A 25,556-nucleotide genomic window follows, 5' to 3' on the forward strand; every position below is an offset into this window, starting at 1 on the left:
GTTACTGCTTGTCACACGCAAGCTGACATACAAACCACAACCTGGTTGGTCAAATACTGACTTTAGGTGCCTGTCCAGTGCCTTCTTGAAGACAGCCAGGGGTCTATTGGTTATCCCCCTTATGTATGGTGGGAGGCAATCGAACTCTTTTGGGCCCCGGACACTTATTGTGTTTTCTCTCATTGTAATTGTGGCACCCCTGCTTTTCATCAGGGAAATATTGCATCTCCTGCTGAGTCTTTTGCTGACATAGAGTGATTTCATGTGCACGTTTGGTACCAATCCCTCCAGGATCTTCCAAGTGTATATCATCATGTATCTCTCTTGCCTGCATTCCAGGGGATACAGATCAAGGACCTTCAACCATTCTCAGCAATTTAGGTGCCTTATTGTACTTATGTGTGCCGTGGAAGTTCTTTGTACACTCTCCAGGTCTGCAATGTCACCAGACTTGAAGGGGGCCATTAGTGTACAGCAGTATTCCAGCCTAAAGAGGACAAGCAATTTGAAAAGAATCATCATGAGCTTGGTGTCCCTAGTTTTGAAGGTTCTCATTGTCCATCCAATCATTGTCCTAACACATGAAGTAGATACATTGTTGTGGTCTCTTAAGGTGAGATCCTCTAACATTATCACTCCCAGGTCCTTCACATTATTTTTCGACTCTATTGTATGGTTAGAATTTGTCATATACCCTGACACATTTTTAACTCCTTGACTGTCGCAACCCCCAATCCTGAGGTGTCTCCTGGTGTCGCAAAATTTCAAAAAAAAAAAAAAATTATTTTTTATTATGAAATGATAGAGAATCTTTTTCCGATTGTAATGACACCAAAAAAAACGAAATTTGATGGAAAACTGACGGAATTATGCTCTCGCGAAGTTAGCGACCTCGGCGATATTTACAAATCGGCGATTTCACCCACTTTGAGCCCTATTTTTCGCTAATTCCGTTGTTCCAGTCAACCAAACTTATAGCTATTTCTTTAGAACTCCATTTTTTCTATCGATTGAGTACAAGAAACTTCCCATTTACCGATTTCAACTCTCAAATAATGTGGTCAGAAATTTACAATTTGACCAATTTCATGAAAATTAAAAAATATGACAATTTCAAAATAAGGTCCAGAATGAACAATGCAGACATTCCTGGCTCTAAAATAATATTTTCTTTGCTCATCAGTCATGTCTCCAGGCCCCTCTGATATTACTCTTGCTTTCTATTTCGAATTTTTATTCAAACAAAAAATAGAAGACTTACTATTAGCAGAGTACTGTAATACTGTAATAATTGCATAAATAACATCAACCTATTCATGACTGCATATTAGAATGGCTAGTTGGACATTTATTGGACAATGACATCATTTGTTTACTTTTGAACATTGGCAAAAATCAAACATTTCCCCTACTTTGAGCTCCATTTCTAAGTTCTTTTTATAGTAAAATCAATCAAAATCACCTCTATTTCTATAATATGTTTTCCATTCTATCAAATGAGACCAAGAAAACGAGAATACAACAATAAATACTAAACGAAAATAGACCACAAAGTCGGCTTTTTAATTAAAAAAAACGGTCGGAGTTTTTTTTTTCTCATGCACTGCCTGCTCCAGGATTTTTTTTATATGGTGCACACTGACCACACAGACCCATTTTCTCACATGTGGGCCTACCAGCTTTCTCCTGCTTGATTTGAAGCCGCTAGAATTTGAGTATATATACGTCAAACACGGTACCTCGTAAGACGTATATATACAGCCGCAACAGTCAAAGGGTTAATTTCCTCAAGTTTCCCATATCTGAGTAGTTGAAATTTGCCCTCGTTAAACTTCATATTGTTTTGAGTGGTCCATTCAAAGATTTGGTTGATGTCCACTAGGAATCTTGTGGTGTCTACAATGGAGGTCACTGCAATGGTAATCCAGGTGTCATCCGCAAAGGAAGACATGGAGCTATGGCTTACATCTCTATGTCAGAAATGAGGATAAAGAATAGAATGGGAGCGAGTGCTGCGCCTTGTGGAACAGAGCTTTTTACTGTGGCTGCCTGGGACTTTACTCTGTTTACTATTACTCTTTGTGTTCTATTTGTCAGGAAATTATAGATCTATTTACGAACTTTTCCGGTTATTCCTTTATCATTCATTTTGTGTGCTATTACATGATGGTCACACTTGTTGAAAGTTTTTGCAAAGTATGTGTATACTACATCGGTATTTTGTTTATCCTCTATAGCATCCACGACCTTGTCATAGAGATCCAGTAGCTGGAACAGGCAGGAGCGACCTTCTCTAAACCCATGTTGCCCTGGGTTCTGTAATTGATGGGTATCTAGGTGGTTGGCAATCTTGCTTCTTAAAACCCTCTCAAAGATTTTTTATGGGATGTTAGTGCTATCGATCTGTAGCTCTTGTCAATTGCTTTACTGCCACCTATGTGGAATGGGACTATGTCTGTTATTTTTAGTGTGTGTTGGATGACTCGTGTCCATGCTCCCTCTCCATAAAATGCTGAGGGCACACGATAGGGGCTTCTTGCAACTCTTGATGAACACGGAGTTCCACGAGTCTGGGCCTGGGGAAGAGTTCATGGGAAAGTCATTTATTGCCTCTTCAAAGTCTTGTGGAGTTAGGATAATATACAAGGTTTTTGAGATGACCAAATTTTGGGTTTCGTTCAAAAAGAATTCATTTGGATTGTTGACCCTTAATCTGGGCAGTGGCTCGCTGAACACTGAGTCATATTGGGACTTCAGTATCTCCCTCATTTCTTGGCTGTCATCTGTGTATGTCCCTTCCCACCTAAGCAGGGGCCAATACTGGATGTTGTTGTTCTCTTAGATCTGGCATAAGAAGTATTTTGTTTTCTTTCAATTTCCTTTATGGCTTTTAGTTCTTGTTACGATTCTGGCCTGTAAGCCACTGATTAGTTTAGTGCTTCTCGTAACAAAAGGTATAATAGGTGCCAGGAAGTATTAATGTACAATTAGTCATCCAAGGCTTAATAAGAATTTTAAGGTCTTTTCCAGATATTATTTAATATACAGTGGACCCCCGGTTTACGATCAGCTCCCAATGCGACCAATTATGTAGTGTATTTATGTAAGTGCGTTTGTATGTGTATGTTTGAGGGTCTGAAATGGACTAATCTAATTCACAATATTCCTTATGGGAACAAATTCAGTCAGTACTGGCACCTGAACATACTTCTGGAATGAAATAATATCGTAAACCGGGGGTCCACTGTACTAAGATTTTCAGGCCTTTCCTTTCACTCCTGTATATATATGTACAACTACCAACTTCTTTAGTAGGGCACCACTTGTCACTTCCTCTCTAATAAATACACTTCACCATGTCAGCAACTGGTAAGAGTTAATCACAGACTAAGGCAGGCTATTTCTGTACTTGAAGTTTCCTATAGAAGGGCAGAACTGTCTAGCAAAATCCCCTTGTGATGATTCTGGAGATAATATGGAGGAGCTAGAAGAGCCCCTTATTTAAATACTCACAATACCAGAGGAAAGAGCGAAATGCCCTGAGCTGAACACTCAGGTTTAACCCTTTCAGGGTTCCGGACGTACTAATACAGCTTATGCACCAGGGCTTTTGACGTACTAGTGCGCCTAAATTCTAGTGCCCTCAAATCTAGTGATAGAAAGCTGGTAGGCCTACACATGAAAGAATGGGTCTATGTGGTCAGTGTGCGCAGTATAAAAAAAATCCTGCAGCACACAGTGCATAATGAGAAAAAAAAAAACTTTGACCGTGTTTTTGGATTAAAACAGCGACTTTGCACTGCATTTTCCTATGGTATTTATTGTTGTATTCTAGTTTTCCTGGTCTCATTTTATAGAATGGAAGACATATTACAGAAATTGAGATGATTTTGACTGCATAACAGTAAATTGTCTATTTTTTTTTTGTGAGAATAAAAATTCAAAGTGTAAAGCAAAAGAATGTAAGAGGGGTGTGGGGACGTGACTAATGAACAGAGGAAATGTTATTTTAGTGCCAGGAATATCTTTCTTGTTTATTCTGGACCCTATTTAGAAACTGGCAGCTTTTGAAATTTTTGCAAAATTGGCAAAATTTTTAAATTCTGACCACTTTATTGGATAGTTGAAATCAGTAAATGGGTGGTTTCTTGTACTCATTCAATAGAAAAACTGGAGTTCTAGCAAAATAGTTATGATTTTTGTCGACTAGTACACTGGAATTGGCCGAAAATAGGGCTCAAAGTGAGCAAAATCACCGATGTGTAAACATCATCGATACCGCTAACTTCATGAGAGCATAATTCCGTAAGTTTTCCATCAAATTTCATACTTTTGGTGTCATTATGATCGGGAAAAGATTCTCTATCTTTACATAAGAAATTTTTTTTTGTTTTTTTTTTCAAATTTAGGGGACCCTGACAACAAGTCTCTGAGAGGGCCTGTGGACCCTGAAAGGGTTAATGTCAACTCGGTACAGGGAGAGGGTGGAGAGGTACAGACAATCCACCAGGTACTTCATCTCTAGTCTTTGAACTCTTCCAGTTGCCTAATTCCCTACCTAAACATATAAAAAATAATATATACATAAATAATACCCATGTATATAATCCATAGATATATAATTTCGAGTCATAATAATATTAAATAGAGGAGTCTTTAATTTAGCTATTATTAAAGAAACTCTGAGTATAATATTAAGTGAAGAAATCTCGTATTAATAAATAATTATGACCAAGCGGCATAACGGTTTTTCCTCTGATTCTCGTCTATTGTATGATTCCTTCAGTTTAAGTTCGATATTTACAATTTCATTGACTAGTGCATCCCTTCATATTTTAGATATACATGTATTGGCCCCACTCAGCAGCTTTGCGGCTCTTCGCCTTCATCTGTGTAGGGAATGTCTCTCTCTTTCTAGCTTCTTCTCTTTCTTTTTCTTAATGGAATGTTCTTGAGATCTGCTCAAGACACCACAGAATTCATTCTTTCAAGGCAAATATTCAGATCCATGTTGTTTAGGATATCTTCACAGTTTGTTTCATTTAGAACATGGTTAACTTGATCCCACTGCATGTTCCGTTATTGAAATTGAATTTCATGAAGAGACTTTCATGACTGCTCACATTTTGCTGGTCAGGAGCCCTGTGCATACATGTCTGTATCTCTATCATGTTGTGATCTGAGTGTATTGTCTTTGATATGGTTATATTATGTGTCAGATCATCACTATTAATGAAGATGAGGTCCAGTGAATTTTCTAGTCTTGTAGGCTTTACTATTTGCTGATTTAAGGTGAATTTGGTGCAGAGATTTAATAGTTTGTGTGTGTGTGAATTTTCATCTGAGCTGCCTCACGGGTGATCTCTGTTAAAACATTGTTTGCTATACTCCCCCATTTTAGGTGTCTCAAGTTGAAATCTCACAGTTTTTTCTTATTATGCACTGTGTGCTGCAAGAATTTTTTTTATATTTTTTTTTTATATGGTGCACACATACGGCATAGACCCATTCTCTCATATCAAGGCCCAAATTTGCCACTCACAGCTTGAGTGAGGTGAGCTCATGGCATTGTACTACAGGACCAACATTGCTTCAAAGCAGTGACACAACACAACCAACACTGAAAGGGTTAAAGTTTACTTCTTTCCTGTAAAGGTTATTCTCATTAACAATATTGCAGAGGCTTACAGTACTGCGGTAACTATGTCAGTGATGACTACCTCAACTACCTTACCTAGACTACCTCAACTATCTTCGCTACACAACCTTAACTATCTTCGCTACACTACCTCAACTACCTTCGCTACACTACCTCAACTACCTTACCTGACTACCTCAACTACCTTACCTGACTACCTGAACTACCTTCACTACACTGTCTCAACTACCTTCACTACACTACCTCAACTACCTTCACTACACTATCTCAACTACCTGCACTACACTACCTCAACTACCTTCACTACACTACCTTAACTACCTTCACTACACTATCTCAACTACCTGCACTACACTACCTCAACTACCTTCACTACACTACCTCAACTACCTTCACTACACTATCTCAACTACCTTCACTACACTACCTCAACTACCTTCACTACACTACCTCAATTACCTTCACTACACTACCTCAACTACCTTCACTACACTACCTCAACTACCTGCACACAACACTTGTGATGGTGATCCATCTCACCATCAACACCTATGCTGGTTATCCATCTCACCATCACAACATTTGTGCTGGTGATCCATCTCATCATCACAACACTTGTGCTGGTGATCCATCTCACCATTACTCAACACTAATTACCAACAAGCACAGGCAGCACTCAAGGACCTTGTTATTATAATAACAATGATACTAACAATATTATAACATTGTTGTTAACATTTCTGAGAGGCACACCTATATAGCACACCTATGTAGTGCACCTATGTAGCACACCTATGTAGTTCCCTTATGTAGCAAACTTATGTAGCACACCTATGTAGTGGACCTATGTATCACACCTATGTAGCACACCTATGTAGTGCACCTGTGTAGCACACCTAGGTAGTGCACTTATGTAGCACACCTGTGTAGAAAAATCTCCAGTAAAAGAGGGGGTATCTCTCACTCCTCAGCCCCCATCAGCTCTCTGAGGGACTCAGCCCTCCCGGAAGGGACTAGTGGACTCTTCCTTGTTCCCAAACAGCTTTATTAGCACCACATGTGTACCAGGCATCTCCATGCACGGCTCTCTCCTTGCTAGAATTTCTGAGCCTTTACACATATGAGTTAAATCTAGAGTTATTACTCTTTCCACATAGCAGGAAAATTACATGAAAACCTGCACTTCATTTGTCTACAAGTTGAGGACATTATGACCTCTAGCTACAGTTAATATCAATCTATCCTCCTTTATTAACTACTGTTACAATGTGTAGCAACGAATGTATATAAAGTTGAACTCGGCAATTCTTTTGTGGGGACGATGAACTGGTGCGGGCTGGGGCAGGACGACAAGCTAGATTGAATTCAGACATCAGAGCATAAACACGTCACAAAAACAATAACTTTGTGCAGTAAACTCTGAAATACTGTCAATCTCTACTAGGAAAACTAGTGTTAAAAAGGAACACTAGTGTATTAAACCATTGTATAATTCCAAACAAGTGTAAAAGTTTGTGTCATGGAATGCATTCAGGTGTTGTGAACAAAAGAACAAATTATCACCCTATTGCGTAACAAATGGCCAAAATGACTCCCTATCAACAAGTGAGGACAAAAACTACACATCTGTAGCAGCCTACTCAAGACAACAATACCAGGGTCACACCTTCCCTACAACAAACTAGGGGAAATTGGGTCAATAACAATACCCAGGTAAGTTCAGTCATACCCACATCTTACGTTAGCTGCAGCTAATGTAAGAAGATGAGAGTTGACTGGAGATACCAATAGATCCTGTCAAGTGAGGGTGATTCACCCAAACCAGGTGAGTATTCATCAGCATCACACTTAGTAAATGTGAATCATAAACCCATCTGCTGACGTACCAACTCCCAAAGATCTAAAAACATTCACTTCTTCCACACTCCCTCTCTCCAATGTGGTATCTAATTTTTCTTTATCTAAATCATTTGATACCCTCATCACCTTACTCTTATCTATGTTCCTGCTTCATATTTGCAAATATTCAGGGTTTGAAATCAAATAAAAATGATGAAGTTAGTTATGTAAGTAGGCTTCTATCAGAAGTGAATGCCATGTTTGGGACATTTACAGAAACACACACAAGGGATGTTTTGGACTGAGAGATAAAGATAGAAAACTATTACATGTATTTTTATTATCACACAGGCCGATTCCCACCAAGGCAGGGTGGCCCGAAAAAGAAAAACTTTCACCATCATTCACTCCATCACTGTCTTGCCAGAAGGGTGCTTTACACTACAGTTTTTAAACTGCAACATTAACACCCCTCCTTCAGAGTGCAGGCACTGTACTTCCCATCTCCAGGACTCAAGTCCGGCCTGCCAGTTTCCCTGAATCCCTTCATAAATGTTACTTTGCTCACACTCCAACAGCACGTCAAGTATTAAAAACCATTTGTCTCCATTCACTCCTATCAAACACGCTCACGCATGCCTGCTGGAAGTCCAAGCCCCTCACACACAAAACCTCCTTTACCCCCTCCCTCCAACCCTTCCTAGGCCGACCCCTACCCCGCCTTCCTTCCACTACAGACTGATACACTCTTGAAGTCATTCTGTTTCGCTCCATTCTCTCTACATGTCCGAACCACCTCAACAACCCTTCCTCAGCCCTCTGGACAACAGTTTTGGTAATCCCGCACCTCCTCCTAACTTCCAAACTACGAATTCTCTGCATTATATTCACACCACACATTGCCCTCAGACATGACATCTCCACTGCCTCCAGCCTTCTCCTCGCTGCAACATTCATCACCCACGCTTCACACCCATACAAGAGCGTTGGTAAAACTATACTCTCATACATTCCCCTCTTTGCCTCCAAGGACAAAGTTCTTTGTCTCCACAGACTCCTAAGTGCACCACTCACTCTTTTTCCCTCATCAATTCTATGATTCACCTCATCTTTCATAGACCCATCCGCTGACACGTCCACTCCCAAATATCTGAATACATTCACCTCCTCCATACTCTCTCCCTCCAATCTGATATTCAATCTTTCATCACCTAATCTTTTTGTTATCCTCATAACCTTACTCTTTCCTGTATTCACCTTTAATTTTCTTCTTTTGCACACCCTACCAAATTCATCCACCAATCTCTGCAACTTCTCTTCAGAATCTCCCAAGTATCCTCATAACCTTACTCTTTCCTGTATTCACCTTTAATTTTCTTCTTTTGCACACCCTACCAAATTCATCCACCAATCTCTGCAACTTCTCTTCAGAATCTCCCAAGAGCACAGTGTCATCAGCAAAGAGCAGCTGTGACAACTCCCACTTTGTGTGTGATTCTTTATCTTTTAACTCCACGCCTCTTGCCAAGACCCTCGCATTTACTTCTCTTACAACCCCATCTATAAATATATTAAACAACCACGGTGACATCACACATCCCTGTCTAAGGCCTACTTTTACTGGGAAAAAATTTCCCTCTTTCCTACATACTCTAACTTGAGCCTCACTATCCTCGTAAAAACTCTTCACTGCTTTCAGTAACCTACCTCCTACACCATACACTTGCAACATCTGCCACATTGCCCCCCTATCCACCCTGTCATACGCCTTTTCCAAATCCATAAATGCCACAAAGACCTCTTTAGCCTTATCTAAATACTGTTCACTTATATGTTTCACTGTAAACACCTGGTCCACACACCCCCTACCTTTCCTAAAGCCTCCTTGTTCATCTGCTATCCTATTCTCCGTCTTACTCTTAATTCTTTCAATTATAACTCTACCATACACTTTACCAGGTACACTCAACAGACTTATCCCCCTATAATTTTTGCACTCTCTTTTATCCCCTTTGCCTTTATACAAAGGAACTATGCATGCTCTCTGCCAATCCCTAGGTACCTTACCCTCTTCCATACATTTATTAAATAATTGCACCAACCACTCCAAAACTATATCCCCACCTGCTTTTAACATTTCTATCTTTATCCCATCAATCCTGGCTGCCTTACCCCCTTTCATTTTACCTACTGCCTCACGAACTTCCCCCACACTCACAACTGGCTCTTCCTCACTCCTACAAGATGTTATTCCTCCTTGCCCTATACACGAAATCACAGCTTCCCTATCTTCATCAACATTTAACAATTCCTCAAAATATTCCCTCCATCTTCCCAATACCTCTAACTCTCCATTTAATAACTCTCCTCTCCTATTTTTAACTGACAAATCCATTTGTTCTCTAGGCTTTCTTAACTTGTTAATCTCACTCCAAAACTTTTTCTTATTTTCAACAAAATTTGTTGATAACATCTCACCCACTCTCTCATTTGCTCTCTTTTTACATTGCTTCACCACTCTCTTAACTTCTCTCTTTTTCTCCATATACTCTTCCCTCCTTGCATCACTTCTACTTTGTAAAAACTTCTCATATGCTAACTTTTTCTCCCTTACTACTCTCTTTACATCATCATTCCACCAATCGCTCCTCTTCCCTCCTGCACCCACTTTCCTGTAACCACAAACTTCTGCTGAACACTCTAACACTACATTTTTAAACCTACCCCATACCTCTTCGACCCCATTGCCTATGCTCTCATTAGCCCATCTATCCTCCAATAGCTGTTTATATCTTACCCTAACTGCCTCCTCTTTTAGTTTATAAACCTTCACCTCTCTCTTCCCTGATGCTTCTATTCTCCTTGTATCCCATCTACCTTTTACTCTCAGTGTAGCTACAACTAGAAAGTGATCTGATATATCTGTGGCCCCTCTATAAACATGTACATCCTGAAGTCTACTCAACAGTCTTTTATCTACCAATACATAATCCAACAAACTACTGTCATTTCGCCCTACATCATATCGTGTATACTTATTTATCCTCTTTTTCTTAAAATATGTATTACCTATAACTAAACCCCTTTCTATACAAAGTTCAATCAAAGGGCTCCCATTATCATTTACACCTGGCACCCCAAACTTACCTACCACACCCTCTCTAAAAGTTTCTCCTACTTTAGCATTCAAGTCCCCTACCACAATTACTCTCTCACTTGGTTCAAAGGCTCCTATACATTCACTTAACATCTCCCAAAATCTCTCTCTCTCCTCTGCATTCCTCTCTTCTCCAGGTGCATACACGCTTATTATGACCCACTTCTCGCATCCAACCTTTACTTTGATCCACATAATTCTTGAATTTACACATTCATATTCTCTTTTCTCCTTCCATAACTGATCATTTAACATTACTGCTACCCCTTCCTTTGCTCTAACTCTCTCAGATACTCCAGATTTAATCCCTTTTATTTCCCCCCACTGAAACTCTCCTACCCCCTTCAGCTTTGTTTCGCTTAGGGTCAGGACATCCAACTTCTTTTCATTCATAACATCAGCAATCATCTGTTTCTTGTCATCCGCACTACATCCACGCACATTTAAGCAACCCAGTTTTATAAAGTTTTTCTTCTTCTCTTTTTTAGTAATTGTATACAGGAGAAGGGGTTACTAGCCCATTGCTCCCGGCATTTTAGTCGCCTCATACGACACGCATGGCTTACGGAGGAAAGATTCTTTTCCACTTCCCCATGGACAATAGAAGAAATAAAAAAGAACAAGAGCTATTTAGAAAAAGGAGAAAAACCTAGATGTATGTATATATATATATGCATGTGCGTGTCTGTGAAGTGTGACCAAAGTGTAAGTAGGAGTAGCAAGATATCCCTGTTATCTAGCGTGTTTATGAGACAGAAAAAGAAACCAGCAAATCCTACCATCATGCAAAACAGTTACAGGTTTTTGTTTCACAGTCATCTGGCAGGACGGTAGTACTTCCCTGGGTGGTTGCTGTCTACCAACCTACTACCTACTACATGTATATATGTGATAAAATTAATAGGTCACAGGAAGGAGTCAGACTATGTAAAAGATACTTTCTGTTGCACAGAAGTGCTGAATTCTACGAATGATATAGTAGAAATCCTAGGCATTAATGTTGAGAATAGGAATTTGGTAATTATCCTAGTATGTATATAAACCACTACCAGCAACTGCTGAGGAATTCACAGATCAGTTAAAGTAGATAGATAGCTGTCTGAATAGGCTAGAAAATCCCACACCAAACATTTTACTCTTTGGAAATTTTAATCTCCTGCAAGTAAAATGGAAGATGGTGTGATGCAGTGTTATGCCAGAAATATCTCCGGGAAGCACCCTGGCTCAACAGGGTGATTATGCTAAACACCCTATCTTACTGCCCAAAACTCATCATCTAACAAATTTAACTGTTTTAAATGCCCATAAAAATGTAATGCATGGTAGGGTACAAAATACCTTAAATTGTATTAGGGAAATTTTCTGGACTCCACAAGGATGGCAAAGTGTAAAAAGGGTGATTAAATCTTGTGTAATATGTCGCCGCGTGGATGCCAGATCCTATATGTACCCAGGTCCTCCACCACTGCCAAAGGAGCGTGTACAATTAGTGAAACCATTTGATGTAACAGGTGAAGACTATAGTAGTCCAACCATTTTAACAGGTACTTCAGATGGTGTTCCATTGAAAGTGTATGTATGCTTGTTCACTTGTACTGCTACTACGGCAGTTCATTTAGAAGTGGCTCAGGAATTGTCTGCAGAACAGTTTATACAGCTGTTTCGAAAATTTGCAGCTAGGAGATCCTGTCCGAGATTGATGATTTCGGATAATGCCACAAATTTTGTAGCAGGTGCTCATCACTAGATATAATTAAATAATAGTAACGATGTTCAATCTCTGTTAACCCAACGAAGGTGTTCCTGGAAATTTATTACTCCTAGAGCCCCTTGGCAGGGGGGGCTGTACGAAAGACTGATAGGCACAGTGAAGAGGTGTCTCCGTAAAGTACTAAAAAAGAAGAGAATTAATTTAGAAGAATTCTGTGCAGCATTACTGGAGGCAGAGAATTGGATATATAATAGGTCTCCCTCGTACATGAGGACAGTGACAATGTTGGTAGTAGTGAAGGTAACTGAGGACACTGAAAATGCTGGCAGTAGTGATGTACCAAAGGACAGTGACAATGTTGGCAGTAGTGATGGTAGCTAAGGACAGTGACAATGTTGGCAGAAGTCAAGGCATGTGAGGACAGTGACAATGTTGGCAGAAGTGAAGGCATGTGAGGACAGTGGCAATGTTGGCAGAAGTGAAGGCATGTGAGGACAGTGGCAATGTTGGCAGAAGTGAAGGCATGTGAGGACAGTGACAATGTTGGCAGAAGTGAAGGCATGTGAGGACAGTGGCAATGTTGGCAGTAGTAATGGTAGCTGAGGACAGTGACAATGTTGGCAGTAGTGATGGTAGCTAAGAACAGTGACAATGTTGGCAGTAGTGATGATAGCTGTGTGCAGTGACAATGTTGGCAGTAGTGATGGTAGCTGAGGACAGTGACAATGTTGTCAGTAGTGATGGTACCTGAGGACAGTGGCAATGTTGTCAGTAATGATGGTACCTGAGGGCAGTGACAATGTTGGCAGTAGTGACGGTAGCTGAGAACAGTGACAATGTTGGCAGTGTAGGTACCTGAGGACAGTGACAATGTTGGCAGTAGTGGTTGTAGCTGAGGACAGTGACAATGTTGGCAGTAGTGATGGTACCTGAGGACAGTGACAATGTTGGCAGTAGTGATGGTAGCTGAGGACAGTAACAATGTTGGCAGAAGTGATAGTAGCTGAGGACAGTGACAATGTTGGAAGTAGTGATGGTACCTGAGGACAGTGACAATGTTGGTAGTAGCGATGGTAGCTGAGGACAGAGACAATGTTGGCAGTAGTGATGGTAGTTGAGAAGAGTGACAATGTTGGCAGCAGTGATGGTACCTGAGGACAGTGGCAATGTTGGCAGTAGTAATGGTAGCTGAGGACAGTGACAATGTTGGCAACAGTGATGGTAACTGAGGACAGTGACATTGGCAGTAGTGATGGTAGCTGAGGACAGTGACAAAGTTGACAGTAGTGAGGGTAGCTGAGGACAGTAACAATGTTGGCAGAAGTGATGGTAGCTGAGGACAGAGACAATGTTGGCAGTAGTGATGGTACCTGAGGACAGTGACAATGTTGGCAGTAGTGATGCCAGCTGAGGACAGTGACAATGTTGGGAGTACTGATGGTACCTGAGGACAGTGACAATGTTGGGAGTAGTGATGGTACCTGAGGACAGTGACAATGTTGTCAGCAGTGATGGTAGCTGAGGACAGTGACAATGTTGGCAGTAGTCATGGTACCTGAGGACAGTGACAATGTTGGGAGTAGTGATGGTAGCTGAGGACAGTGACAATGTTGTCAGTAGTGATGGAAGCTGAGGACAGTGACAATGTTGTCAGAAGTGATGGTAGCTGAGGACAGTGACAATGTTGTCAGTAGTGATGGTAGCTGAGGACAGTGACAATGTTGGCAGTAGTGATGGCACCTGAGGACAGTGACAATGTTGGCAGTAGTGATAGTAGCTGAGGACAGTGACAATGTTGGCAGTAGTGATGGTAGCTGAGGACAGTGACAATGTTGTCAGTAGTGATGGTAGCTGAGGACAGCGACAATGTTGGAAGTAGTGATGGTACCTGAGGACAGTGACAATGTTGGGAGTAGTGATGGTAGCTGAGGACAGTGACAATGTTGGCAGTAGTGATGGTAGCTGAGGACAGTGACAATGTTAGCAGTAGTGATGGTACCTGAGGACAGTGACAATGTTGGCAGTAGTGATGGTAGCTGAGGATATTGACAATGTTGGCAGTAGTGATGGTACCTGAGGACAGTGACAATGTTTGCAGTAGTGATGGTACCTGAGGACAGTGACAATGTTGGCAGTAGTGATGGTAGCTGAGGACAGTGACAATGTTGGCAGTAGTGATGGTAGCTGAGGACAGTGACAATGTTGGCAGTAGTGATGGTAGCTGAGGACAGTGACAATGTTGGCAGTAGTGATGGTACCTGAGGACAGTGACATCGTTGGCAGTAGTGATGGTAGCTGAGGGCAGTGACAATGTTGGCAGTAGTGATGGTAGCTGAGGACAGTGACAATGTTGTCAGTAGTGATGGTAGCTGAGGACAGTGACAATGTTGGCAGTAGTGATGGTACCTGAGGACAGTGACAATGTTGGCAGTAGTGATGGTACCTGAGGACAGTGACAATGTTGGTAGTAGTGATGGTACCTGAGGACAGTGACAATGTTGGCAGTAGTGACGGTAGCTGAGGACAGTGACAATGTTGGCAGTAGTGATGGTAGCTGAGGACAGTGACAATGTTGGCAGTAGTGATGGTAGCTGAGAACAGTGACAATGTTGGTAGTAGTGATGGTAGCTGAGGACAGTGACAATGTTGCCAGTAGTGATGGTAGCTGAGGACAGTGACAATGTTGGCAGTAGTGATGGTAGCTGAGGACAGTGACAATGTTGGCAGTAGTGATGGTAGCTGAGGACAGTGACAACGTTGGCAGTAGTGATGGTAGCTGAGGACAGTGACAATGTTGGCAGTAGTGATGGTAGCTGAGGACAGTGACAATGTTGGCAGTAGTGATGGTAGCTGAGGACAGTGACAATGTTGGCAGTAGTGATGGTACCTGAGGACAGTGACAATGTTGGTAGTAGTGATGGTACCTGAGGACAGTGACAATGTTGGCAGTAGTGATGGTAGCTGAGGACAGTCGCAATGTTGGCAGTAGTAATGGTAGCTGAGGACAGTGACAATGTTTTCAGTAGTGATGGTAGCTGAGGACAGTGACAATGTTGGCAGTAGTGATGGTAGCTGAGGACAGTGACAATGTTGGCAGTAGTGATGGTACCTGAGGACAGTGACAATGTTGGCAGTATTGATGGTAGCTGAGGACAGTGACAATGTTGGCAGTGATGGTAGCTGAGGACAGTGACAATGTTGGCAGTAGTGATGGTACCTGAGGACAGTGACAATGTTGGCAGTAGTGATGGTACCTGAGGATAGTGACAATGTTGGCAGTAGTGATGGTAGCTGAGGACAGTGACAAAGTTGTCAGTAGTGATGGTAGCTGAGGACAGTGACAATGTTGGCAGTAGTGATGGTACCTGAGGACAGTGACAACGTTGGCAGTAGTTGTGGTACCTGAGGACAGTGACAATGTTGTCAGAAGTGATGGTAGCTGAGGACAGTGACAATGTTGGCAGTAGTGATGGTAGCTGAGGACAGTGACAATGTTGTCAGTAGTGATGGTACCAGAGGACAGTGACAATGTTGGCAGTAGTGATGGTACCTGAGGACAGTGACAATGTTGGCAGTAGTGATGGTAGCTGAGGACAGTGACAATGTTGTCAGTAGTGATGGTACCTGAGGACAGTGACAATGTTGGCAGTAGTGATGGTACCTGAGGACAGTGACAATGTTGGCAGTAGTGATGGTAGCTGAGGACAGTGACAATGTTGGCAGTAGTGATGGTAGCTGAGGACAGTGACAATGTTGGCAGTAGTGATGGTACCTGAGGACAGTGACAATGTTGTCAGTAGTGATGGTAGCTGAGGACAGTGACAATGTTGGCAGTAGTGACGGTACCTGAGGACAGTGACAATGTTGGTAGTAGTGATGGTAACTGAGGACAGTGACAATGTTGGCAGTAGTGACAGTACCTGAGGACAGTGACAATGTTGGCAGTAGTGATGTTAGCTGAGGACAGTGACAATGTTGTCAGTAGTGATGGTAGCTGAGGACAGTGACAATGTTGGCAGTAGTGATGGTACCTGAGGACAGTGACAATGTTGGCAGTAGTGATGGTACCTGAGGACAGTGACAATGTTGGCAGTAGTTATGGTAGCTGAGGACAGTGACAATGTTGTCAGTAGTGATGGTAGCTGAGGACAGTGACAATGTTGGCAGTAGTGATGGTAGCTGAGGACAGTGACAATGTTGGTAGTAGTGAGGGTAGCTGAGGACAGTGACAATGTTGGCAGTAGTGATGGTACCTGAGGACAGTGACAATGTTGGCAGTAGTGATGGTAGCTGAGGACAGTGACAATGTTGGCAGTAGTGATGGTACCTGAGGAGAGTGACAATGTTATCAGTAGTGATGGTAGCTGAGGACAGTGACAATGTTGGCAGTAGTGATGGTACCTGAGGACAGTGACAATGTTGGCAGTAGTGATGGTACCTGAGGACAGTGACAATGTTGGCAGTAGTGATGGTAGCTGAGGACAGTGACAATGTTGGCAGTAGTGATGGTAGCTGAGGACAGTAACAATGTTGTCAGTAGTGATGGTAGCTGAGGACAGTGACAATGTTGGCAGTAGTGATGGTACCTGAGGACAGTGACAATGTTGGCAGTAGTGATGGTAGCTGAGGACAGTGACAATGTTGGCAGTAGTGATGGTACCCGAGGACAGTGACAATGTTGGCAGTAGTGATGGTACCTGAGGACAGTGACAATGTTGGCAGTAGTGATGGTACCTGAGGACAGTGACAATGTTGGCAGTAGTGATGGTAGCTGAGGACAGTGACAATGTTGGCAGTAGTGATGGTAGCTGAGGACAGTGACAATGTTGGCAGTAGTGATGGTAGCTGAGGACAGTAACAATGTTGTCAGTAGTGATGGTAGCTGAGGACAGTGACAATGTTGGCAGTAGTGATGGTACCTGAGGACAGTGACAATGTTGGCAGTAGTGATGGTAGCTGAGGACAGTGACAATGTTGGCAGTAGTGATGGTACCTGAGGACAGTGACAATGTTGGCAGTAGTGATGGTACCTGAGGACAGTGACAATGTTGGCAGTAGTGATGGTAGCTGAGGACAGTGACAATGTTGGCAGTAGTGATGGTAGCTGAGGACAGTAACAATGTTGTCAGTAGTGATTGTAGCTGAGGACAGTGACAATGTTGTCAGTAGTCATGGTACCTGAGGACAGTGACAATGTTGTCAGTAGTGATTGTAGCTGAGGACAGTGACAATGTTGGCAGTAGTGATGGTAGCTGAGGACAGTGACAATGTTGTCAGTAGTGATGGTACCTGAGGACAGTGACAATGTTGTCAGTAGTGATTGTAGCTGAGGACAGTGACAATGTTGTCAGTAGTGATGGTAGCTGAGGACAGTGACAATGTTGGCAGTAGTGATGGTAGCTGAGGACAGTGACAATGTTGTCAGTAGTGATGGTACCTGAGGACAGTGACAATGTTGGCAGTAGTGATGGTAGCTGAGGACAGTGACAATGTTGGCAGTAGTGATGGTAGCTGAGGACAGTGACAATGTTGTCAGTAGTGATGGTACCTGAGGACAGTGACAATGTTGTCAGTAGTGATGGTAGCTGAGGACAGTAACAATGTTGTCAGTAGTGATGGTACCTGAGGACAGTGACAATGTTGTCAGTAGTGATGGTAGCTGAGGACAGTGACAATGTTGTCAGTAGTGATGGTAGCTGAGGACAGTAACAATGTTGTCAGTAGTGATGGTAGCTGAGGACAGTAACAATGTTGTCAGTAGTGATGGTAGCTGAGGACAGTAACAATGTTGTCAGTAGTGATGGTACCTGAGGACAGTGACAATGTTGTCAGTAGTGATGGTACCTGAGGACAGTGACAATGTTGTCAGTAGTGATGGTAGCTGAGGACAGTGACAATGTTGGCAGTAGTGATGGTAGCTGAGGACAGTGACAATGTTGGCAGTAGTGATGGTAGCTGAGGACAGTGACAATGTTGGCAGTAGTGATGGTACCTGAGGACAGTGACAATGTTGTCAGTAGTGATGGTAGCTGAGGACAGTGACAACGTTGGCAGTAGTGATGGTACCTGAGGACAGTGACAATGTTGGTAGTAGTGATGGTACCTGAGGACAGTGACAATGTTGGCAGTAGTGATGGTAGCTGAGGACAGTGACAACGTTGGCAGTAGTGATGGTACCTGAGGACAGTGACAATGTTGTCAGTAGTGATGGTAGCTGAGGACAGTGACAATGTTGTCAGTAGTGATGGTACCTGAGGACAGTGACAATGTTGGCAGTAGTGATGGTACCTGAGGACAGTGACAATGTTGTCAGTAGTGATGGTAGCTGAGGACAGTGACAATGTTGGTAGTAGTGATGGTAGCTGAGGACAGTGACAATGTTGGCAGTAGTCATGGTACCTGAGGACAGTGACAATGTTGTCAGTAGTGATGGTAGCTGAGGACAGTGACAATGTTGGTAGTAGTGATGGTACCTGAGGACAGTGACAATGTTGTCAGTAGTGATGGTAGCTGAGGACAGTGACAATGTTGTCAGTAGTGATGGTAGCTGAGGACAGTGACAATGTTGGCAGTAGTGATGGTAGCTGAGGACAGTGACAATGTTGGCAGTAGTGATGGTAGCTGAGAACAGTGACAATGTTGGCAGTAGTGATGGTACCTGAGGACAGTGACAATGTTGGCAGTAGTGATGGTACCTGAGGACAGTGACAATGTTGTCAGTAGTGATGGTAGCTGAGGACAGTGACAATGTTGGCAGTAGTGATGGTAGCTGAGGACAGTGACAATGTTGGCAGTAGTGATGGTACCTGAGGACAGTGACAATGTTGGCAGTAGTGATGGTACCTGAGGACAGTGACAATGTTGGCAGTAGTGATGGTAGCTGAGGACAGTGACAATGTTGGCAGTAGTGATGGTAGCTGAGGACAGTGACAATGTTGTCAGTAGTGATGGTAGCTGAGGACAGTGACAATGTTGTCAGTAGTGATGGTACCTGAGGACAGTGACAATGTTGTCAGTAGTGATGGTAGCTGAGGACAGTGACAATGTTGTCAGTAGTGATGGTAGCTGAGGACAGTGACAATGTTGTCAGTAGTGATGGTACCTGAGGACAGTGACAATGTTGGCAGTAGTGATGGTACCTGAGGACAGTGACAATGTTGGCAGTAGTGATGGTAGCTGAGGACAGTGACAATGTTGGTAGTAGTGATGGTACCTGAGGACAGTGACAATGTTGTCAGTAGTGATGGTACCTGAGGACAGTGACAATGTTGTCAGTAGTGATGGTACCTGAGGAGAGTGACAATGTTGTCAGTAGTGATGGTAGCTGAGGACAGTGACAATGTTGGCAGTAGTGATGGTAGCTGAGGACAGTGACAATGTTGTCAGTAGTGATGGTACCTGAGGACAGTGACAATGTTGGTAGTAGTGAAGGTACCTGAGGACAGTGACAATGTTGGCAGTAGTGATGGTACCTGAGGACAGTGACAATGTTGTCAGTAGTGATGGTAGCTGAGGACAGTGACAATGTTGTCAGTAGTGATGGTAGCTGAGGACAGTGACAATGTTGGCAGTAGTGATGGTAGCTGAGGAGAGTGACAATGTTGGCAGTAGTGATGGTACCTGAGGACAGTGACAATGTTGGTAGTAGTGAAGGTACCTGAGGACAGTGACAATGTTGGTAGTAGTGATGGTACCTGAGGACAGTGACAATGTTGTCAGTAGTGATGGTACCTGAGAACAGTGACAATGTTGGTAGTAGTGAAGGTACCTGAGGACAGTGACAATGCTGGCAGTAGTGATGGTACCTGAGGACAGTGACAATGTTGGTACTAGTGAAGGTACCTGAGGACAGTGACAATGTTGGTAGTGAAGGTACCTGAGGACAGTGACAATGTTGGCAGTAGTGATGGTACCTGAGGACAGTGACAATGTTGGTAGTAGTGAAGGTACCTGAGGACAGTGACAATGTTTGTAGTAGTGAAGGTACCTGAGGACAGTGACAATGTTGGTAGTAGTGATGGTAGCTGAGGACAGTGACAATATTGTCAGTAGTGATGGTACCTGAGGACAGTGACAATGTTGGTAGTAGTGAAGGTACCTGAGGACCGTGACAATGTTGGTAGTAGTGATGGTAGCTGAGGACAGTGACAACGTTGGCAGTAGTGATGGTACCTGAGGACAGTGACAATGTTGTCAGTAGTGATGGTAGCTGAGGACAGTGACAATGTTGGCAGTAGTGATGGTAGCTGAGGACAGTGACAATGTTGGCAGTAGTGATGGTAGCTGAGGAGAGTGACAATGTTGGCAGTAGTGATGGTAGCTGAGGACAGTGACAATGTTGGCAGTAGTGATGGTAGCTGAGGACAGTGACAATGTTGGCAGTAGTGATGGTACCTGAGGACAGTGACAATGTTGGTAGTAGTGATGGTACCTGAGGACAGTGACAATGTTGGCAGTAGTGATGGTACCTGAGGACAGTGACAATGTTGGCAGTAGTGATGGTACCTGAGGACAGTGACAATGTTGGCAGTAGTGATGGTACATGAGGACAGTGACAATGTTGGCAGTAGTGATGGTAGCTGAGGACAGTGACAATGTTGTCAGTAGTGATGGTACCTGAGGACAGTGACAATGTTGGCAGTAGTGATGGTACCTGAGGACAGTGACAATGTTGGCAGTAGTGATGGTACCTGAGGACAGTGACAATGTTGGCAGTAGTGATGGTACCTGAGGACAGTGACAATGTTGGCAGTAGTGATGGTACCTGAGGACAGTGACAATGTTGGCAGTAGTGATGGTAGCTGAGGAGAGTGACAATGTTGGCAGTAGTGATGGTACCTGAGGACAGTGACAATGTTGGCAGTAGTGATGGTAGCTGAGGACAGTGACAATGTTGGCAGTAGTGATGGTACCTGAGGACAGTGACAATGTTGTCAGTAGTGATGGTACCTGAGGACAGTGACAATGTTGGCAGTAGTGATGGTACCTGAGGACAGTGACAATGTTGTCAGTAGTGATGGTACCTGAGGACAGTGACAATGTTGTCAGTAGTGATGGTACCTGAGGGCAGTGACAATGTTGGCAGTAGTGATGGTAGCTGAGGACAGTGACAATGTTGGCAGTAGTGATGGTACCTGAGGACAGTGACAATGTTGGCAGTAGTGATGGTACCTGAGGACAGTGACAATGTTGGCAGTAGTGATGGTACCTGAGGACAGTGACAATGTTGGCAGTAGTGATGGTAGCTGAGGACAGTGACAATGTTGGCAGTAGTGATGGTAGCTGAGGAGAGTGACAATGTTGGCAGTAGTGATGGTAGCTGAGGACAGTGACAATGTTGGCAGTAGTGATGGTAGCTGAGGACAGTGACAATGTTGGCAGTAGTGATGGTACCTGAGGACAGTGACAATGTTGGTAGTAGTGATGGTACCTGAGGACAGTGACAATGTTGGCAGTAGTGATGGTACCTGAGGACAGTGACAATGTTGGCAGTAGTGATGGTACCTGAGGACAGTGACAATGTTGGCAGTAGTGATGGTACCTGAGGACAGTGACAATGTTGGCAGTAGTGATGGTAGCTGAGGAAAGTGACAATGTTGGCAGTAGTGATGGTACCTGAGGACAGTGACAATGTTGGCAGTAGTGATGGTACCTGAGGACAGTGACAATGTTGGCAGTAGTGATGGTACCTGAGGACAGTGACAATGTTGGCAGTAGTGATGGTACCTGAGGACAGTGACAATGTTGGCAGTAGTGATGGTACCTGAGGACAGTGACAATGTTGGCAGTAGTGATGGTAGCTGAGGAGAGTGACAATGTTGGCAGTAGTGATGGTACCTGAGGACAGTGACAATGTTGGCAGTAGTGATGGTAACTGAGGACAGTGACAATGTTGGCAGTAGTGATGGTACCTGAGGACAGTGACAATGTTGTCAGTAGTGATGGTACCTGAGGACAGTGACAATGTTGGCAGTAGTGATGGTACCTGAGGACAGTGACAATGTTGTCAGTAGTGATGGTACCTGAGGACAGTGACAATGTTGTCAGTAGTGATGGTACCTGAGGGCAGTGACAATGTTGGCAGTAGTGATGGTAGCTGAGGACAGTGACAATGTTGGCAGTAGTGATGGTACCTGAGGACAGTGACAATGTTGGCAGTAGTGATGGTAGCTGAGGACAGTGACAATGTTGTCAGTAGTGATGGTACCTGAGGACAGTGACAATGTTGTCAGTAGTGATAGTACCTGAGGACAGTGACAATGTTGTCAGTAGTGATGGTACCTGTGGGCAGTGACAATGTTGGCAGTAGTGATGGTAGCTGAGGACAGTGACAATGTTGGCAGTAGTGATGGTACCTGAGGACAGTGACAATGTTGTCAGTAGTGATGGTACCTGAGGACAGTGACAATGTTGGCAGTAGTGATGGTACCTGACGACAGTGACAATGTTGTCAGGTGTGATGGTACCTGAGGACAGTGACAATGTTGTCAGTAGTGATGGTACCTGAGGGCAGTGACAATGTTGGCAGTAGTGATGGTAGCTGAGGACAGTGACAATGTTGGCAGTAGTGATGGTACCTGAGGACAGTGACAATGTTGGCAGTAGTAATGGTACCTGAGGACAGTGACAATGTTGTCAGTAGTGATGGTACCTGAGGACAGTGACAATGTTGGCAGTAGTGATGGTACCTGAGGACAGTGACAATGTTGTCAGGTGTGATGGTACCTGAGGACAGTGACAATGTTGTCAGTAGTGATGGTACCTGAGGGCAGTGACAATGTTGGCAGTAGTGATGGTAGCTGAGGACAGTGACAATGTTGTCAGTAGTGATGGTACCTGAGGACAGTGACAATGTTGGCAGTAGTGATGGTAGCTGAGGACAGTTACAATGTTGGCAGTAGTGATGGTACCTGAGGACAGTGACAATGTTGGCAGTAGTGATGGTACCTGAGGACAGTGACAATGTTGGCAGTAGTGATGGTAGCTGAGGACAGTTACAATGTTGGCAGTAGTGATGGTAGCTGAGGACAGTTACAATGTTGGCAGTAGTGATGGTACCTGAGGACAGTGACAACCTCGACAGTGTCTTCCTCCAACAATGTTTACATAATAATAAAGAAGTGAGACTTGCGCACCAACCTAAGTTTATTTAGTAAGTTTATTAGTAAGTTTATTAGTAAGTTTATTAGTAAGTTTATTTAGTAAGTTTATTAGTAAGTTTATTAGTAAGTTTATTTAGTAAGTTTATTAGTAAGTTTATTTAGTAAGTTTATTAGTAAGTTTATTAGTAAGTTTATTAGTAAGTTTATTAGTAAGTTTATTAGTAAGTTTATTAGTAAGTTTATTAGTAAGTTTATTAGTAAGTTTATTTAGTAAGTTTATTAGTAAGTTTATTTAGTTTAGTTTAATATGTTTATTATGCACCCCATACCCATCCTGTGGGCGGTAGTCAAAAGATTACAGAGGTACATAATTGGTCCAGGGACTGGACTCCAAAGTTTTGATAGCTGAGCAAGTTACAGAGGTAATGAACTCACAATTTACAAAGGTAATGAACTCACAATTTACAAAGGTAATGAACTCACAATTTACAAAGGTAATGAACTCACAATTTACAAAGGTAATGAACTCCAGGTAAGTCTGGTCACAATCATGACAAGTTACAAAGGTATTTACAGATTACAGAGGTACGTAATGGGTCCAGGGACTGGGCCCCCAAAGTTTTGATAGCTGAACTAGGTACAAAGGTAATGAGCTCACAAGTTACAAAGGTAATGAATTCTGTAGAGTGGTTACTTACGTTTATACTTTGGCTACAATCATGAACAAATTATAGAGTAATGAGCAATTCACACTTCCACACCCGGTCAAAACTGTAATGAGTTATTGGTGCAAATATTGATTGTTGAGTCACACACACCACACACACACACACACACACACACACACACACACACACACACACACACACACACACACACACACACACACAGAAGTAAGACAAGAGAGAGAGGGGTGGGTTGATTGCATCTTCTTGGACTGCAAGAAGGCCTTTGACACAGTTCCTCACAAGAGATTAGTGCAGAAGCTAGAGCATCAGGCGCATATAACAGGAAGGGCACTGCAATGGATCAGAAAATACCTGACAGGGAGGCAACAACGAGTCATGGTACGTAATGATGTATCACAGTGGGCACCTGTGACGAGCGGGGTCCCACAGGGGTCGGTCCTAGGACCAGTGCTATTTTTGGTATATGTGAACGACATGACGGAAGGGTTGGATTCAGAAGTGTCCCTGTTTGCAGATGATGTGAAGTTAATGAGGAGAATTAAATCTGATGAAGACCAGGCAGGACTTCAAAGAGACCTGGACAGACTGGACACCTGGTCCAGCAAATGGCTTCTCGAATTTAATCCTGCCAAATGCAAAGTCATGAAGATAGGGGAAGGGCACAGAAGACCACAGACAGAGTATAGGCTAGGTGGCCAAAGACTGCAAACCTCACTCAAGGAGAAAGATCTTGGGGTGAGTATAACACCGAGCATGTCTCCGGAAGCACACATCAATCAGATAACTGCTGCAGCATATGGGCGCCTGGCAAACCTGAGAACAGCATTCCGATACCTTAGTAAGGAATCATTCAAGACACTGTACACCGTGTATGTCAGGCCCATACTGGAGTATGCAGCACCTGTTTGGAACCCGCACTTGATAAAGCACGTCAAGAAACTAGAGAAAGTACAAAGGTTTGCGACAAGGTTAGTTCCAGAGCTAAGGGGAATGTCCTATGAAGAAAGATTAAGGGAAATCGGCCTGACGACACTGGAGGACAGGAGGGTCAGGGGAGACATGATAACGACATATAAAATACTGCGTGGAATAGACAAGGTGGACAAAGACAGGATGTTCCAGGGAGGGGACACAGAAACAAGAGGCCACAATTGGAAGTTGAAGACACAAATGAGTCAGAGAGATAGTAGGAAGTATTTCTTCATAGAGTTGTAAGGCAGTGGAATAGCCTAGAAAATGACGTAGTGGAGGCAGGAACCATACACAGTTTTAAGACGAGGTTTGATAAAGCTCATGGAGCGGGGAGAGGGAGGGCCCAGTAGCAACCGGTGAAGAGGCGGGGCCAGGAGCTAGGACTCGACCCCTGCAACCACAAATAGGTGAGTACAAATAGGTGAGT

At 43.1% G+C, this 25,556-nt stretch overlaps 1 protein-coding gene across 4 annotated transcripts in view; it reads right to left on the bottom strand.

Annotated features, from left to right (window-relative positions):
* LOC128694512 (E3 ubiquitin-protein ligase TRIM13-like) overlaps positions 1-23,464 on the bottom strand; it is a 221,962-nt gene extending 198,498 nt beyond the window's left edge. The window contains exon 1 of one of the 4 annotated variants that reach the window (XM_070098011.1): positions 23,425-23,464. The gene's annotated coding sequence lies outside the window, so the exon portion shown is untranslated. The other 3 variants (XM_070098017.1, XM_070098020.1, XM_070098019.1) reach the window with 3 other exon arrangements.
* Between the last annotated feature and the right edge of the window lie 2,092 nt (positions 23,465-25,556).

The sequence above is a fragment of the Cherax quadricarinatus genome, chromosome 60 (genome assembly GCF_038502225.1).
Source record: "Cherax quadricarinatus isolate ZL_2023a chromosome 60, ASM3850222v1, whole genome shotgun sequence".
NCBI classification, from domain to species: domain Eukaryota; kingdom Metazoa; phylum Arthropoda; class Malacostraca; order Decapoda; family Parastacidae; genus Cherax; species Cherax quadricarinatus.